This window comes from Pipistrellus kuhlii, unplaced genomic scaffold (genome assembly GCF_014108245.1).
Source record: "Pipistrellus kuhlii isolate mPipKuh1 unplaced genomic scaffold, mPipKuh1.p scaffold_m20_p_3, whole genome shotgun sequence".
NCBI lineage: Eukaryota > Metazoa > Chordata > Mammalia > Chiroptera > Vespertilionidae > Pipistrellus > Pipistrellus kuhlii.
Window position 1 is genome coordinate 10,715,610 of NW_023425529.1, and position 18,018 is coordinate 10,733,627.

General features: G+C 42.5%; 1 protein-coding gene across 2 annotated transcripts in view; it reads right to left on the reverse strand.

The window, feature by feature from the left end:
* The window catches only part of ANO4 (anoctamin 4), a 292,620-nt gene that overhangs the window by 231,662 nt on the left and 42,940 nt on the right, over nucleotides 1–18,018 (reverse strand). Inside the window, exon 1 of one of the 2 annotated variants that reach the window (XM_036456051.2) lies at nucleotides 9,818–10,506. The exons of the other annotated variant lie outside the window; for it this stretch is intronic. The gene's annotated coding sequence lies outside the window, so the exon portion shown is untranslated. Of the gene's footprint in view, nucleotides 1–9,817; nucleotides 10,507–18,018 lie in introns of those variants that run through there. 2 annotated transcript variants of the gene reach the window in all.

Here is an 18,018-nt window from a genome sequence, read left to right on the forward strand (position 1 = left end):
ACACATTAACAAATCTCTAGCCAGCTCCTCTTTCTAGAATGCCCTTTCTTCCCTCTGCCTTACTGTACATCTACAGCCTACTAGAGTCTCTATTTATAATAGCCTTCATTGTAACCAGGTCATCAACACATGGAAAAAATCCTGATTTGTAGTCTTTTGGGGGACAGAAATTATGCTGTTACTTTTTTTAAAATTTAAATCTTTTTGTTGTTGTTGTTGTTTTTCAATTACAGTTGACATACAATATAATATTAGTTTCAGGTGTATACCTCAGTAATTAGACACAGTGATCATCCTGATAAATCTTATACCCATTTACCCTGTTTCCCCGAAAATAAGACAGTGTCTTATATTAATTTTTTCTCCCAAAGTTGCGCTAGGTCTTATTTTCAGGGAATGTCTTATCTTTCCATGCGCTAGGTCTTATTTTCGGAGGATGTCTTATTTTGGGGGAAACACGGTAACACCATACATAGTTATTAGAATATTACTGGCTGTACTTTACATCCCCCTGGCTATTCTGTAACAACCAAGTTGTAGTTCTTAATCCCACCACCTCTTTTTGCCAATCTTCTAATCCTCCTCTCATCTGGCAACTGTCAAAGTGTTCTCTATATCTATAACTCTATGTTCTGTTCTGCTTGTTTATTTTTTTATATTCAATCACTGATATATATGCATTTATTGCCATTTTATTATTTATACATATTTTTACCTTCTTTTTCTTCTTAAAGACTCTATTTCATGTAATACTGGTTTGGTGGCAATTAACTTTAGCATTTTCTTGTCTGGGAAGTTCTTTATATGATTTTTTATTCTAAATTATAGCTTTGCTGGGTGGAGTAATCTTGATTGCAGGTCCTTACTTTTCATCACTTTGAATATTTCTTGCCAATCTTTTCTGGCCTGCAAATTTTCTGTTGAGAAATCAGCTGACAGTCTTATGGGTAACTAATGGCTTTTCTCTTGCTGCTTTTAAAAGTCTCTCTCTGTCTTTAACCTTTTGCATTTTAATTATGATGTGTCTTGGTGTGGGCCTCTTTGGGTTCATCTTGTTTGGGGTTCTATATTTTTTGGACTTGTATGTTTATTTCCTTCACCAGGTTAAAGAAGTTTTCTGTCATTATTTTTTCAAATAAGTTTTCATTTCTTGCTCTCTTTTCTCCTTCAACCATACCCATGATGCAAACATTGGTATGCTTGAAGTTGTCCCAGAGGTTCTTTACACTATCTCCATTTTTTAAAATTCATTTGGCTGTTCTGATTGGATGTTTTTTGCTTCCTTATATTTCAAATCATTGATTTGATTCTCAGCTTCATCTACTCTACTGTTGATTTCCCTGTAAATTAGTCTCCATTTCTGACTGGTTGTTTTTTATGGTTTTCACATAATTTTTTATGCCACTAAAGTTCTCATTAAGTGCATTGAGCATCCTTATAACCAGTGTTTTGAACTCTACATCTAGTAGGTTGCTCGTTTCCAGTTTGCTTGGTTCTTTTTCTGGTGGGTTTTTTTTTTTTTTTTTTTTTTTTTTTTCTGTTCTTTCATTTGAGACATGTTTCTTTGTCTCCTTGCTTTGGCAGCCTCCCTGTGTTTGTTTTATGTACTAGGTATAGTTGCTACATCTCCTGGACTTGGTAGATTGACATTATGTAGTAGGTGTTCTGTAAGATCCAGTGACTCAGCCTCCCCAACACTGAGCTGAGGCACTGCAGGTATGCCTCCCGAAAGCCCCCAATTTAGACTGTGCACATTATCCTGTTGTATTTGAGAGCCTTGATTGCTATTGGCACATCAGTGGGAGGAATTCACCCTCAAGCCAGTCTACTGCAAGGATTAGCTATGATCATTGACCACAGTGGAGGATCAGCTATGCAGGAACTTACCCCACAAAGCAGGACTTACTTTAGCAGGCTCTGATGCCCACTGAGTTCACCTCTTGAGTGTGTTGCTTTGGATGTGGTTAAGGAGTGCTTTGACATGGTCTAAAGCTGTCCACCAGGTGTACTAGCTCTGGGGCCTCCCAGGAGGTGCAGACCAAGGTCAGCCGCCACCTGTGTTCTGCCTAGTTAGCTATAAAGCAATATGCAGATGGCTATTACTTGTGCTCGGCTTGGAGATACCTGATGAGTCAAACTGCGAACCAAAGTGGTGGCTGCTAGTGTCAGACCTGGGGTCACTTATCAATAAGTACCAGGCATTCTGAGACCAGATGCTGTTTGATTGAGAGATTTTAGGAAAGTCTGAAGCATGAGCCAAGATAGACAATTCATATGGGAATGCCACTAGAAGCAGCTTGGGTGAGCCCAAAAATTTGGTGTAGAGTCTCAGGGAATCACCAGGATTCACCAGGAAAATAGTATGGACTAGACTGATAGAGATTCAGCTATGGTCCCTGCCAGCCAGCCGTGTGGGAGGGGGAGTGGGGGGGAATCTCAAAAAGGGAACCAAAGCTTCTGCCAGCACTTCTGTCTAGCAGAAAGTGTCCAGCTCTTGCCCTAATACCATATAATTCCTTTCCTCCCCCTATGTCCCTGGTGCCCTTCAAACTGTTACCACAGTGCTAGAACTCAGATGGAGCAAGTCCAGGTAAGTCTGTGCATGGGCCCTTTAAGAGGAACTGCCTGGGGCTCCAGTAGCTTCCATTTCCCTCAACCACAATCCCTGCTGGTTTTCACAGCCAAAAGTTTTTGGGACTTTTCTTCCTGGCACTAGAATCCTGAGATGTAGGATCCGCCCATTTTGTGTCTCCACACCCTCCTACCAGTCTCAGTGTGGCTTCTTCTTTAATTTCCTTACTGTAGGACTTCCATTGGTCTAGATTTCAGGTGGTTCCTAAGGATGGTTGTTCTCCAGTTTACTTGTAATTTTGATGTGGTTGTGGGAGGAGATAAGTACCACATTTACCTACGCTGCCATCTTGACTATAAGACTTTTTTTATTCTTTAATCTTTCATTATTGGTGACCTAACACAATGCTTTGCTTATAAAAGACACTTAATAAATTCTTGCTGTTTACTTTTTTGGAATTCATTTAGAGGCAGAGACCTTTTCTGAAGTTCGCAAAGAATTTCTAATGGCTGCCAAACTCTTGAGCCTTCTCACTATAATTCATACAATCACATTGTGCTGAAAAATTCCTTTTCTACATAGAGCAGTAGTCACCAATATAAAACCATCACCAATGTAGATTAGGATAGTCATTCCTAATCTACATGTTCAATTAATGAGTACTGAACTAGACCTTGCAGTATAGAGATAAAAAGAAAGTCCCTGTCTTCAAGAAACAAAATGTATATTTGGGAGAGAGAGCCAAGTAGACAAATAATGACAGGATAGTCTATTAAGTGCTATTAAATCTTTGTACTAAGGAATGCAAGAGACAGACATGTACATGCTCAGCTTTGTACAATAAGAGTCACACAAAGGTTATAAGTGTCAAAAGCTCCCATGGGAGATGATATCTGAACTTGCCCTGGAAATTAGTCTGAAGAGAAAGGAGAGACATTCCAGGCAGAAGAAACAGAATGTGCAAGGCACTAAGGAAAGTGAGAGTTACTATTTCTGAGCATTGCAAATGTTTTGGTTCTTCTGGAACACTCCAGGGGGTTGCAGAAGAAGAAACAGAAAAAGGCAAGGGTTGTCTGTTATGATGGACCTGGTATGCATGACCAATTTTCGATATTGAAACTAGAGGCCCAATGCACAGGTAGGGTCCCTAAGCCTGGCCGGCGATCAGAGCCCATCAGGTTCCCCGCATCCTGGCCTCTCTACCTCCTCCTTCCCTTGCTCCCTCAGCACCCTACCACTGCTGGTCACCAACCATGTTCCGTGCCATCCCCTGGCGGTCAGCGCACATCATAGCGAGTGATCGAACTCCCAGTCTCCTCAAACTCCTTAGGGGACAATTTGCATATTAGCCTTTTATTATATAGGATTCTGCTTTTCTTATGAACATTCCAAGAATTTCATAAACCCTATGCTTAAGTCTTCCCTCATGCTTAACTATTTAGTTGATTATTTATTTCTGTTTTGCAGAGGGGGTGATGCTTATTCGCCCCCTGATGCTTATTCACCTGCAATTTGTCCCATGTGCAATTCAGACTATCAATTGAGGATTCCAGGCAACAGGTTAAGTTTGGCCAAAGAATGGGATTGTCATTTCTTAAATCAGAACAATAGAGCAAACAAGCTTAGCTAATTAATCTCTTTTGTTCAGTCAGGTAACAAAATCAGAAGCTAAAAATACTGTGTTGAAAAACTGTACGATTATGTGTCATGATGACAACAAAGGTGTCTTTTTATCAAAGGAACTTTCCGTCAAATAATCATGGGCAAGAACTGTTTTTTTACTGGATTTAAAAAAAAAAAAAAACCATGTGACGCCGAAAGCAGTTTGGCTCAGTGAATAGAGCGTTGCCTTGCAGACTGAAGGGTCCCAGGTTCGATTCCAGTCAAGGGCATATACCTTGGTTGTGGGCACATCCCCAGTAGGGGATGTGCAGGAAGCAGCTGATCGATGTTTTTCTCTCATCGATGTTTCTAACTATCTAACCCTCTCTCTTCCTCTCTGTAAAAAAAATCAATAATTTTTTTTTTTAAAGAAAGAAACCATGTGACACAGTAAGCAATCACTGGCTGAGCAGAAAAAGATGATCAGCTCCATGAAGCATATCTAGATTCTGAACTTCCTCAAAGCAGTGGCTGCATCCAGCTGTCTCACCACTGATTTCAACTGTCTGGCATTAGGGTGAACCCAATAGGTGCTCAGTAAATAGTATATGAATGAATGGATGAAAAAATGAATCCATAACTATCACCCCCTCTCTGCAAGACCAAAATAATCAACTAAATAGTTGAAGCATAAGGGAAGTCTTAAGCATAGGGTTTGTGTAAAATTCTTGAAATGTTCATAAGAAAAGCAGAATTTCAATATAAAAATGCACTTCCACATAAGCATGAACAAATTACCATAAACAATTTGCTTGATGTGACTCACTCTGACTGGTGCAGCCTCGTAATCTGCCTGAAATGAACCCAGAAATAATGGACCCCAGTGAATTAGATACCACAAAGCAGTTTTGTGAGCAATGAAAGGCACAGCGAGGGTCAGCTATGCTTTGTGGAAGGACCCCACACCAGGAATGAAACAGGGTCTGAGTAAATCCATGAACATTGCACTAAACTGTCCAGCCAAGGTGAACAGGTCTCCTACCTGGAGGAAGGCACTTAACTTCCCTGGGCCTCAGCTTCCCTATCTAGAAAGGAAGAGGGTAGGTGACCTCAAGGTCCCTTTGGGTGGTAAGGAGAGACATTTCAAGACGTCCCAGGATAAGGAGCAGGTCATCATATACACATGAGCTCTGCCCATGAAGGTTCACCATTACCACACTTTTCTGAGGAATGCTCATACTCATGTCACCGCCATAGTTCTTTGGGCTTTGTAGGGTCAAGGGAAGGTCTAGCCCGTCCCCTCCAGGATGAGTCTGCTACTTTAGAAATTACCATCTACCTAGTCAATATCAGAAGTAAAATAACAGTTCACAGTTTGTAATGGGTCAGGGAGCCCTCTGAGATCATCTGGCCCAAGCCCAACATAGAAGGCATGAGTTTGAAAATTACAGCCAGTTAGTGGCTTGAGCTGGACTAGAACCTGGGAGCCTGAAGACATCCAGTTGTGACTGGCCAGGGTCTCTGATGATCTCCAGACACTCATTTCCTCTCTGACACTCACAGGAGGTCCCCAGTGGGAGACCAACTGGGAAAATGTAAGTAAGTGAATTCCTGCTGTATTACAATATGTCTGCTTTCATAAGAACTGGCTGTTGGCTCCCATAAGCCGGAAGGTCACTAGGGAGAGGGCTAATTAAGGGTCTAGGATTTCTATTAGAGAAAAGGCCCTCAAAACCTGTCACTATGTGTTTTTTACCAACCTCTTAGCTCTTCAGACTTAGGACCCAAAGGTATTTCTGGAGAATTAAATGCTAACTATAGGGAAGAATTTCCCCCTTTCATCTTGCATTATTCCGGGGCTGTGATTTGGTTCTCCTCCAAAATTCTGCCATCTCCCTCTACCACCCATGAGATATAACTTGCAACACAAACATTTATGACAGTCTGGTTAGGAGGTTATACTACTGAGGACATGATGTGTTTCTGCAAAGCTGATCTAATGACTATAGTCCTGAACGAATTCGGTGAGGAAACCTGGGTCAAAATGCAGCCTTCAACATGGCTCGTGAGCACTTCTCCCATGTTATACAACCCGTCTGTGTTGCCCAATTGCCTAGCAAGTTCCTTTCAAAGTGGATCACCAGAGCTGGTGTCAGAAGTGGTTCTGAATCTCTGTTAAAGAAGGGTCCTTCCTCTAAGCAACTTTATGTGGGAGTTTTGCATTACTCATTTTACTCAGTTTAAAAAAAAGGGGGGGGGATTGACTTAATTGCATTGGGAAAAGCAACAGAAAAATTCAGGCAACATCCTTAATGACACTGTTCATTCCAATTCCCAGAGAAAGGTTATATCCCATAATCAAATGATTTTACTTGGTATGACCCACAAGCTCCCCCTCTTAACACAAAGACCTTTTAAATAGTAAACATGTCAGGATTTAAGGGCAGTCCACCCTAGACAGGCGCAGGATGTCATGAATTAAAATGCAAAACTGATTCTATTTCTGGTCCTGGCAATCAGCGATGGGAAACGGTTTCAACGACAGGAATGTCTGCAGGAGCATGAGGTTATATTTATATTAATGGAAGCAAATCCTTCTTTCAGTTGCGTGATTACAGGTTGAGCACTGGAGTTTGGTTACTAAAAGAGAAGCTGGAGCAACCTTTTCCTTAATCACCAAACCAATTTTCACTGAATTTATATGCGTACACATATGCAGGTTTACATATAGAAACGTATATAAAGCCAAAGTGGGAGAGAGAGAACACAGAAAGAAAGAGGATAAAAATGGAAAGCAGTGACTCACAATATAAACTGCCAGATTCAAATTTTAAAACAATACCAAAAAGTAACAGAGTGAGAACACTGTTTCGATGATAGCCGTCATTAAGAAATGTGCAAAGTGAATTACTGCATCAACGCCAATCGAGGTGATTCTAGAAGCATTTCAAGTAACTTCAACTTGCCAGGGTTGCAGGCAAAATCAGTTGCAAGGCACAGCAGCTAGATTAGCAAGTGCAAATAAAATGTTGGGGTGATTTCATCACACCAAGAGGCTAAAAGGGTTTTACTCAGCACTGCTTTTGTCCATTTTTCCTGCAGTAGTTTTCTATGTTGCGGCTGGAGACCCTGCAAAGGAATTAACATGACACTGCACCCTGAGACAAGGAAGGGCTGAAGAAGGGCTCTCCAGATTCAAAGCAATTTCCAAAGGTGTTATAGGGAGGAGGGGTGTGAGGACCAGGAAGGAAAAAAAAAAAGTTAGCTAGAGGACAGAGAATGCTAAGCAATTTCTCAGTATCTCAGAAATGTTTCTTCTATTCTCTAAATGAGCATGCTGCAGCTTTTAAAAATATGAACACATAATAGTCACTAGTAAATGGTACATTAGTGTCTACGCATATATATATATGCACATATATATACATATGTGCATATATTTGTAACATATATATATATTAATATATGCAGTTGTGATTGCAGAGATCAACATTGTTCAGCAAAATTAAGCAAGTCTAGGAATTAATCTCATAGCTAAAGTTGCTACTAATCAAAATGAAGTCTTTCCCAGTCACATCTGAAATTGCCCACAGTGTGAAATACGCGTCTATTTTTATGACATCCAAGTTGATGAATGCTTCAAGCTGAGTGGCCAAACACCTGATAAAATTCCTTGCTATTGGACTAAAGAATTTTAAGCAAAGAAAGAAAACACTATTAAGGGTGAAAGTAAATAACTAAGCATTGAAGAATCATCAAAGGAACAGAGAAGTCTGCTAGACAAAGCACTATCTTGCAGGGAGCCCTAATCAGGGAAGGAAAGAGTGGATTTTAAGAGGGCTCAGCTAAATAATGCTGAAAGCAACTGAATCATTGTTTAAAGATTCAGAGAATGCAGTGCACAAGGATCTTAATCCATTGTCGTTGCTGTTAACCCACTGTGGCTGTCCTCTGCCACTGGACTGTCATTTAAAACAAGAGCAAGAATTTGCAGATTTATATGCATACTCCCCTAGGCGCAAAGAACCCTCCACCAAAACTAAAACACTAAACCTTTTTACTCAGGACCCAGGGAACAGGTAAAAGCATAAGAAAAATCCACCCAGGGGTGGTGGAAAGAAAAGTGGTGAGAATGAGCAGGACATTGAGGAACTTGACATTCCCAATTCCCAGGCAACAGGGGAAGAGACCAGCAAGTTCACTCCACAGTGTTTCCCTCCTTTATTTCCCATCCCCCACCCCCCAAACCTCCAAATCACCCCCCAAACCCCCAAATCACATGTATGAGTACAGTATCTTATAAAACACCATCTGAATCCCACGGAATGAGAAGCTTCCCGAGAGTGAAATGGACCAGAATTAGAAATCAGAGAAGATGACCCATCTCCCAGCCCAAGACTAGAAAAGAATGAAGCAGAATGTTTATTCTCTGGGATGCTGCATTGACCAAAATAATTCAACATACCTGCTACCAAAAGTAAATAAATAAATAAATAAATAAATAAATAAATAAATAAATAAAATAAAATAAATTAAAAGAGGAAGAAGAAAATGTCCCTGTGAGGAGAGACCCCCTTCAATCACGGGCTCCACAAGGTGAGAACTATACCAAAACGTTCTCGGCTTCCCTTGGGCCTCAAGAGGCAGCCAGGGATGGACTTGAAGTTGGGGCACTCTCTGCAGCGAGCCTCAGGGGACCAGCTGAACCATCGGAACCGGATTCCAAGAGGAATGCCCGGGGGGGTAAACCATCTGCCCGCGGATACCGCAGCACACATGTTCTTCCCTGGAAACCTGCTTATTTTCTCTTCGAAAAAGTCTGGCCATTCTCACAGCCTCACCGCATTTTACCTCCCCGCCGGAGGATGAAACTATGTTGTCAACTCAAAAAGGTTCCCACAGTCGTCACGGACACACACTACCCTCCGAGCAGGATGCAAAATAGGGTTTGCAGAACAGGCACCCTGAGACTCCGCAGGGAACGCAGCGATGAGGTCATGCAGTCTAACCCCATGAGCCCGTGCAGGATTCCACACCCCCCTCCCCCCCCCGCTGCCAACGTTACTGCCCAACTTGTTCAAGCCACAAGATCCAGGGCTATCCTGGACCCACCGGCAGGTGTGCCAAGCACCGCTGCCCGCAGCGGACTCCGACCTCACTCCTGCATGTGCTTGCCTTCCCTGGAAAGATGGAAGAGTTTGCCTTACGGAATGGATCAGCCCCAAGCCTTCCGGATTCCCAGAGGGTGCCCCTCTAGACGCCAAGAATTCATCTTGCCCAAATGTGCCAGTGCCCCCTGCACAGATCCCCCTGCACACTGCTGCAATTCGCCATCCCGAACACATCTCCCCAGCTGCCGCCGCTTCAAGGACAAAGAAAGAGAAGTGCTTCTGTTTCCATCACAGCCCCGGAGCCCGGGTTGATGGCAAAGAATAAAAAAAAAAAAAAATCAAGAGGCAGGGCGATCCGGACACACGACTCCTGGCATGTGAGGGAGCTCCCCTGACATGGATGCATGTAAACAGGGGGACCGCAGAGAGAAGGTCACCAGGCTGAGCTGGGAAGAGTGAGCAGAGAGGGAGAGAGCGAGCGAGAGCGTTTGGTTCACTGCCGCAGACCAGCTCATTCAAGGCAGGCACTTACCATAAAAATAGAAAGAGTCAACAGAAGGAGAAGGGATCCTTCCTCAGCAGCTCCGGCAGGAAAAGAAATCCACCATCAGGCTCCAGGCAGGGCTGGGGCTGCAGCCAGCAAAGTGATGAAAGGCGAGAAAACCACCACACACGAGTCCTCTTCAGCCTCCCCGGGGGGCCCGCATACAGTTGTCTGTGCTGTCAAAACCCTGAGAAGTCTGGAGCAGGACTCTCCGGGAGAGCGAGCCGGAGGGAAAGCAGCCTGGAGGCTCTCAGCAGCCTCAGAGCATCACGCCTGGGACTGGTCCTCGCCCAGGACTGGTCCTCCCCCGGGTGCAGGGGCAGCAAGGTCCGGGGAGGCTGAGCAGCGTACCAGGTCGGGGTCAGGGAGGCGAGAAGAGGAGCCTCTTTGGCATGGAAGGAACTGCCAGCGAGAAGATCAGTATTCCACATCAGTTATTGCCAGCGACCAATCAGCCCAGCCAGGGGGCCGTGTCAGCTTGCAAGAGAGCAGCCGCCGCTGACAGCCGGTTCTGAGAGGCAGCACAGCCCCCTGCCTCCACCAAAGTTTAGAGAGATGGGCGGTTTACCTTCCCTTCAGCTGCTGATAAGATCTGCTTGTTATTAAAAAAAACAAGAAGCAATGCTCCGTCGTTACACCAGCCACTCTGGAAGTTTTTCCCCTAAACACCCCATGGCATCTGGATTAGAAGCCAACCTGAAACCCACTCTAAGTGATGGTGATGGCCTCTCACAGACCAGACAGCCCCGCTCATGTGCCCAGAGAGAGGTCACCGCGAGAATAGCAATGGCACTTTGCCCCAAAGCGCAGGATGGCATGACTGGGGACCGGCCTCCCTTATTTCACGAGTGAGAAATGTAGACAGAAAAGGTGAAGGGTCTCTCCAGAAATCTGCACCTCTGCTCATTCATTTTCTTGGGCAATATGTTCAGGATGAGTTTATAAAGATAGTTTTTCCTCGGAGGTCTCTGAACTCACCCATAAGACACAGACTATGTGGTTCTGGATAAACAACCCTGTGAACTTCACAGTGCCCCTGAAGTCTGAGGAAGTCTGAGCTAGACTAAGGGAAGCAGCCAAGGAGAAATCCCACACTGGTGACTACAAGATGATGGATTTTACACTCCTCCCACTTGCCTTTCCCCCCATTCTGTTTTCATAGGAAGCCTATGCACTCAGTACCTATATTAATTACTCAGAGTCAGGTGATGATTACATTGGGAAAGTAAGTTCTAAATGCCAGTCGAATTGGGCTCCACCGTAAAACATCAGAACTTTTCATTTTTTAACTTGGAAAGATTGTCCTGGATCACCTGTTATTTTTTTGTTTTTTTTGTGTGTGTGTTGTGTTGTGTTTTGTTTTGTTTTGTTTTGTTAATCCTCACCCAAGGATATTTTCCGCATTGATATAAGAGGGGGGATGGGATATAAGAGAGATACAGCAATTGGTTGCCTCCTGTATGGGTCCCTGGGATTGAGTCTGCAACCCAGGTAGCCTGCCCTTGATTGGAATCAAATCTGAGACCCTATGGGTTTGCAGGCCAGTGCTCTGATCACTTAGCAATGTTAGCCAGGGCCTGGGTCACCTTCTTATCTTTGCAGGAAAGGTTAATTCTCTTGTGCTAGCCAAGAGTTCATAGGAAAATACAAATAGCCCTGAGTTTGTTTTTTTGGATGACTTCCATAATATGGTTTTTCATTTTAGTTCTCTGCTTTTACCTCCAAGATGAAGTATCATCTGGACATTTGGTTGTGAGGTCCATGCAGAGGCAAGCTCACTCTGGGGAGCCTAGATACCACAGCTTCCAACCAGGGCGAGGCTCCCAGGGAACAGATACCTCAGCACCCAAGTGCGTCCCAGCGGGAGGCCATTAAAATGTTCTGAGTCAAAGATGAATTAATAAAATTAAATTTCTGCAGCTAGGAAAGGATGCGGTGTTAGGGCAGTCCTATGTACATTAACTGGGAAAACCTGGGAGCCTGAGTTTCAAATTCTGTGTTATTATTCACTTTGGTGCAACTCCAGTGAGCAAACATAGAAAGGGCACCCACTATGTGTCAGGGGTACAGAGATGAGTGGCAAGCCCTTCCTTCAAGACAGTCTCAAGGACAAATTTACATTTTTTTCCCCAAAAATTTCAATACTGTGGTGCTTGCCAAGACAGAAAATGTTCTGCTATTTTTGATGTCCCGCAGATAAAAACCAAACCATGAGGTTGGACTTTGGACTCAAAGTTCCAATTTAGCCTAATAAGGTGTTTGCTCATCATCAAAACCATTTGGGAAATATAAATGCACAAATCATATTTTTTTAATCTAATTGAAACATGAAAAGGGTTTTCCACTCGATGTTTGCTTTTATCAGCATCATCAGTTTCTGACCCTGCAAAAACATGGCCAGCATCACAAAGACTATATTTGATGAGGGAATATGATTTCAAGCTCCCAAAGTAATTGAGATTAATGCTGTTTGCGGAACAGATTCGATACCTTGAATATATCGGGCGAAAATGAAGCATGAAAGTGATAAAACTGCAGAATTATAAATTACTTAATAGGTTAAATCATTAAATTATATAACAACCCGTCGATGAAAGCAGGCATTCCGGTCACTTCCTCAAATGTAATTAATTTTTAAAGTTTGGCGACTCCTCCACGCCTCCCTCTTCAAGAGAGGATAGAAAACACCTCATGTTTCCGACAGCAATAAACACCAATTAATCTCTGTAAAGTATAAAATATTTACCCAGGTCGATTAAACGTGGGACAGTTTGGAGGACCGTTTTTTGCTCACTGGTGGGATACTGGGGGGTACCTACTGCCTCAGGGGTTCTCAATAGCTAATTGTTAGATAGCCATGCGAATGGCCAAGTGCCTGGCGAAAATCCTACAGCAGCATGATTTAATGCCTTTTAATATTCCAAAGTTCCCTGGATGATGGAGCTATACCTGCCATTTGTTTAGGGGAAAAATAAAAGATAGCCTTTTCAGGAAATGTGCTCCAGAGCCTCTTGCTGACTGAGCTCTATGCAGTCTGAAAGCCAACGATTCTTAAGAAGGAGCACGAGAATTCTCGCTTCATGTTGCAGTGTTTTACAAAGTATCATACTTTCAAAAGATATCCGCTCGTAAGAACTTCAAAGTGCAATGGGTATTTAATTGTAAAGCGTGCCTTTAACATTTACGTAAAACGTGTTTTGTACTCGTTCAATAGAAACTTATCGGGCCACTGGCTGGATAAAGCTAGCAATAAAACTACTGGTCCGCAATGTGCTAAAGCTTAGTCTTTCAACCATGAAACTGGTTTCTATTTTCCATAAAGAGCCTGAAGGAAAAACATAAAGACACGCCTCTTTTCTAGATCGCCATAACATTATGGTTCCTTACTGAACATGTACATTCTCCATCAGCATTCAGCAGGAGGACTAAAATAGAGCACAGATGCACTGTTACTCTTTCCTTACCAGAGATCACCAGCTAAGAATAATTTCCCCAAAATGCTTAGTAGTTGGGCTCTCTTCTATGCAACAGTGCCAAATGCATAAAACCTGCAGCACATACATATAGCCATAGCGTCCACGTCTTCAAAAATTCGTTTGCTCTCAGCATTTCTCAACCTGAAGAATCCTATGGGATCATCAAAGATCAAATCATAAAGAAAGAATAAAAACACAAATAACCTATAACTGTTTCTCCTGTTTTTGAGGCTAGAAAAATAAATCAATGGTCAGCTTGAAGAGTCAGGCAGAAATTGAGCTGAATCTGGAGAAACCCAAATACGGAGCACACACACAGTGTGTGTGTGTGTGTGTGTGTGTGTGTGTGTGTGTGTACATGCAAACGGAAAACTAGTGTGTGCATCCAAAATCCAGTTGGTGTGTCTCTACATCCAATTAGTCCTTTAGTCTCATCAGTGTCGTTGCCACATTTCTCTTCAAGACATAACTAGGGATTACAACCAATTCGGAGCCTTTGTTCTTTCTCCTCAACTATTACAATAGCTTCTAGTAGACTTTCCCCCGATTCAATCCAACCTCCCCTTGCCAACAACATTTGCTTTCAAAAACACAGCAAATATGATGATGCAATTTTCTTGCTAACAAACCTGGGATGGACAGGCCAAATACAGCTCCTCCTGATCCTGGTGTTCAAAGCTCTTCGCAATCAGACTTCTGTCTACCAGCATCATTTCCCACCATTCCTTCCTATGTACCCCATGCAATCCAAACACATACTTACTATTCCCCAATGACACCATATTCTTCTATTGTAATAATCTCTTTTTCTTAAACCTTTGTGGTCTTTTTCCTGCATGGAGAAATCTCACTATTATCCTTCAAGGCCCAGTTTTTCGGTCATCTTCTTGGTGAGGCCTTCCCTGAATTCCCTAAAGTACTTAATCACGTCTTCCTCTGTATCCTATAGTATTTTTTTTCTTGGCTTGTATTACAGTGCGAACAGCACTATGCTATGTTAGTACCTTCCAACCTACTTAATTGGGATCCTGTGATATTCCCAGCGTCTGGCACACAACAGTTGCTCAGTAAATACATGATGAATGAGTCCATCTTGAATGCCTCTTCTTCAGGGAAAAGCACTTTAAGGAAAGTACAAATCTGTCTTCTGGCAGGCGGGAGGACTACAAGCTTATGAGTCATAAATATCTCCTCCTTCAATCTGGAGTTTCTGTGGTTTGAGGAGAGAAGCCCTCAATTAGAATCAGAAGAGCCACCCATTCCAGCCTGTTTCTGGTGTCACCTCAGGTAAAATCTCTTAAGTGAGGAAAATAAAGCCTTTCCTGCTTACCTTTGAGGGCTCTTCTGAGCTACAAATAAGACCCTGCAAAGTAATTTGCAAACTATAGAAGTATGTGGCATCAGCAAGATGACTACTACTATTGTCATCATTGTTTGACAGTCATTGTTGTTAACATCCCATCAGAGCCATCCCACAATTCATTAAAGCCAGCCTAGGAGGCCAGTGACTCAGCATTTAGTCATTCCAATTGCCTTGCTTCAATTCTGCTCTCTGCAGTTGGGGGAGGGAGGGAAAAATAGGAGGCCCTGACTTAGGTTCTAGCTCTGCTACTTTCTGGCTATATAGGACTGGTCTCTGAGATCTGGTTACTTCCATTTTCTAAAAGTAACAATGCCTACCCCATTACATTGCTGAATGAGATGAGGTATACATCCATTGGTGATATACATCAATTATATTTCTGAGTCTCTAATAGCATTCGAAGACTGCTTGGCAAAAGGTAGCCATTTTTCTCTGACTCTAGTCTAGAAGATCTACATACCCTCCAACCATTGTCCTCCTTCTGTATCTTGAACTCAATGAGCTCATGCCCACCCCAGGGTCTGTGTCTGTTTCCTCTGCCCCACCCTTTTCCTTAGATCCTGGCACAGCTTGTCAAAAAGGATGCCTTGACCCCATCAATCATTTTCCAGCACATTACTTTCTTCATCCTTCTCATATGCCTATCTCAATCTTGTGGCCATTTTGTTTCTTTGGTTGTCTATTTAACATTTGCCCTCTGCAGTACAATATATGCTTCTGTTAGTCGAGAATTCTTTATTTGTGCTTCTCATTGTGCCCAGAGACTAAAATCGTGTCCAGAACATAATATATACGTGGTAGACATTCTTGAGTATTTACAGCATGATCAAAGTTGTATAGTTGTCCCCATGTTCTTTACGTCTGCACATAGTTTCAATTATCCTTAACTACTGAAGGGGGATGAAAGGTTGAAGGTCACTTAAAGGGTACACAGGGAGTACCACAATGTTCAAATTTATATAAATTTGTGTGTTTATAAATTTATATAAATTAATAATGTGTAACACTCAGTAACAGACATTAAAAATGTGATCAGGGACAAGGATCACCTATCAGTAACATGCCAACTTCTGCCCTAATTAGAAACAAGGATTACCAAGAATGGCAAGCTGACCCTCATCTACATAACTGGGACTGAAATACTGAGCAAATATGGTAGGTTATGTTTATGGTAGGTAGAGGTTTATTCGATCTTTATTTCACATTTTGTGTTAAAATTGCTCTATTTCAAGCTGATAATTCAGAAGAAATTGACAAGGTCCTTGATCTCTGAAGCATCAACTGGAACAAATGGTTTCAGAGGATCAGGAGCCCAGGAATCTAGACAATTTCTCCTTCCTCCCAGGGAGCTGTCTGGAAAGTGAGATCCAGAAATCCTCCCAAGCCTGACCATGCCATCCCTGTTTTCTGATTAGTCCAGCCTGAGAGGAGGCCTGATAAATAAATAACCATGGCAATCCTTTATAATGTATGAAGGTTACTTTCTCGTCATCATCTGGAAGAACATAGTTTTCAATTAGAGTATTTTCAAATTAGCAACAGCATGCCAAAGAGTCATGAATGTGTCATTGGCAGGAAATAGCAAATAGGTAACTTTAAAAAAAATGAATGAACATGCCAGACCAAACATTGAACACACATTTTTCTCCTAAGCCTGATCTTCCTCTGGCTTTCTTTTTTCCTGTTTAAGAACATCATGATCCACTCTGTTGCCCAAAGAAAATGACATTTATTGGACTCTTACATAGAAGACTGTTTAGGCCACATTTTAGGGTATCTAGAGAGGTCAGTGTCCTCTCTAACTCATCTTATCCATATCACCTCCTGAACATTTCTTTCTTCCTTCCATCCACTGCCCAAATCTAGCCATCAATTCTCCCTGGGCTAATGTGATATCCCAGAAGCATTCTCCCTACCTTGAGTCTCTCTGTCCAATCCCTCCCTCCCAGTTACCTAAGGATTTTTAAATGAAAACATCATCATATCCTCTCCCACTAAGAACTATTCTCTGTTTCTTACCACATGCAGAAGGAAGGATACCCTGTGACTGTTCTCTTACATTTCCTCTCGCTATTACACCCCACTGGAGTCCTCCCATTCATCCATGTCCTAATACTTGGAACCTGCCAAGCTGCTTAATTCCAGGGACCTGGCACAAGCTTTTCCATTACTTAGAATGTCTTATCCCTGCCTTATTCTCCAATACCAGACTCAACATCTCCCTCCTCTTGGAAGCATTCCTTGACACTCACTCTCTATACTCCAATAGAGTCAACCATCACCAAGTCAAGGCACTGATCACACGGGATTATAGCTGGGAAGTTCTAGTCCTGAGTTTTCCTCACTTTTGCATTCCCATAAACAAACTCCCCCTGGAGACACTCAAATACATGGTTATAGAAAGTCTAGGTCTTACAAGACTATTTCCCAAGGGATAGTAGAGTTTCTTACCTATCTGTGTAATTTCTCGGCTTATTACAATGCCTGGCACATATGGATAGCTTAGTGCACATGTGTCAAACACAAGGCCCGCGGGCCAAATCCGTCCCGCCAGGCCTTGCAATGTGGCCTGCACCGCGCTGTCATCACTGCACTCCACTGCGTTTCCATCACAATGACAGTTTATGACTGTTCAGTAAACCATTCGGCCCGCGATTTAGGCTGGATTTTAGAATTTGGCCCCTTCTCTGATTGAGTTCAACACCCCTAGCTTAGTGTATATCTGCAGAGTTGGTTTTAATAGGATTGGCAAAAAAATAGATCCTTCAATTCAAGGAATTTAGAAATCCTTCTGAACTGATTTTTAATTAGCTCATTTAAAAAAATTAAATCTAAAAATTCTCCTCCTTGAGATTATAAAGCACCATAAGCATTAATTTACTCCACAAAGATTCATCCCCTGAAGCTCCCAGCTTTTAATGGTAACCCAACTAATTGAGGCACCTTAGGGAAAAGAAAGATTCCAAATATATTTTCTACTTTGAATTGCCTGGCTGAGCAAAGGGTATTGATTATCTCAGACAGATGGGACTTCCTGGAGATGTTTCACCAGCATTTCAATTCTGAGTGGGGAGAGCCCTGTCTTTCTAAGTGCAAAATTCCACTGTCAAGAGCAGGGCTACTGGCCCAGCCCATGAACCCATGAACCCATGAACCCATGAACCCATGAAGCAAGAGGCTACCCGTTTGATTCCCAGTCGGAGCTCAGGTCCAGGTTGTGGGCTTGATCCCCAGAAGGGGGCGAGCAGGAGGCAGTCAATCAATGTTTCTCTCTCATCAATGTTTCTATCCCACTCCCTTTAAAAAATTTTTTTAAAATTTTAAAAAATTAAAAAAATAAAAAAATAAAA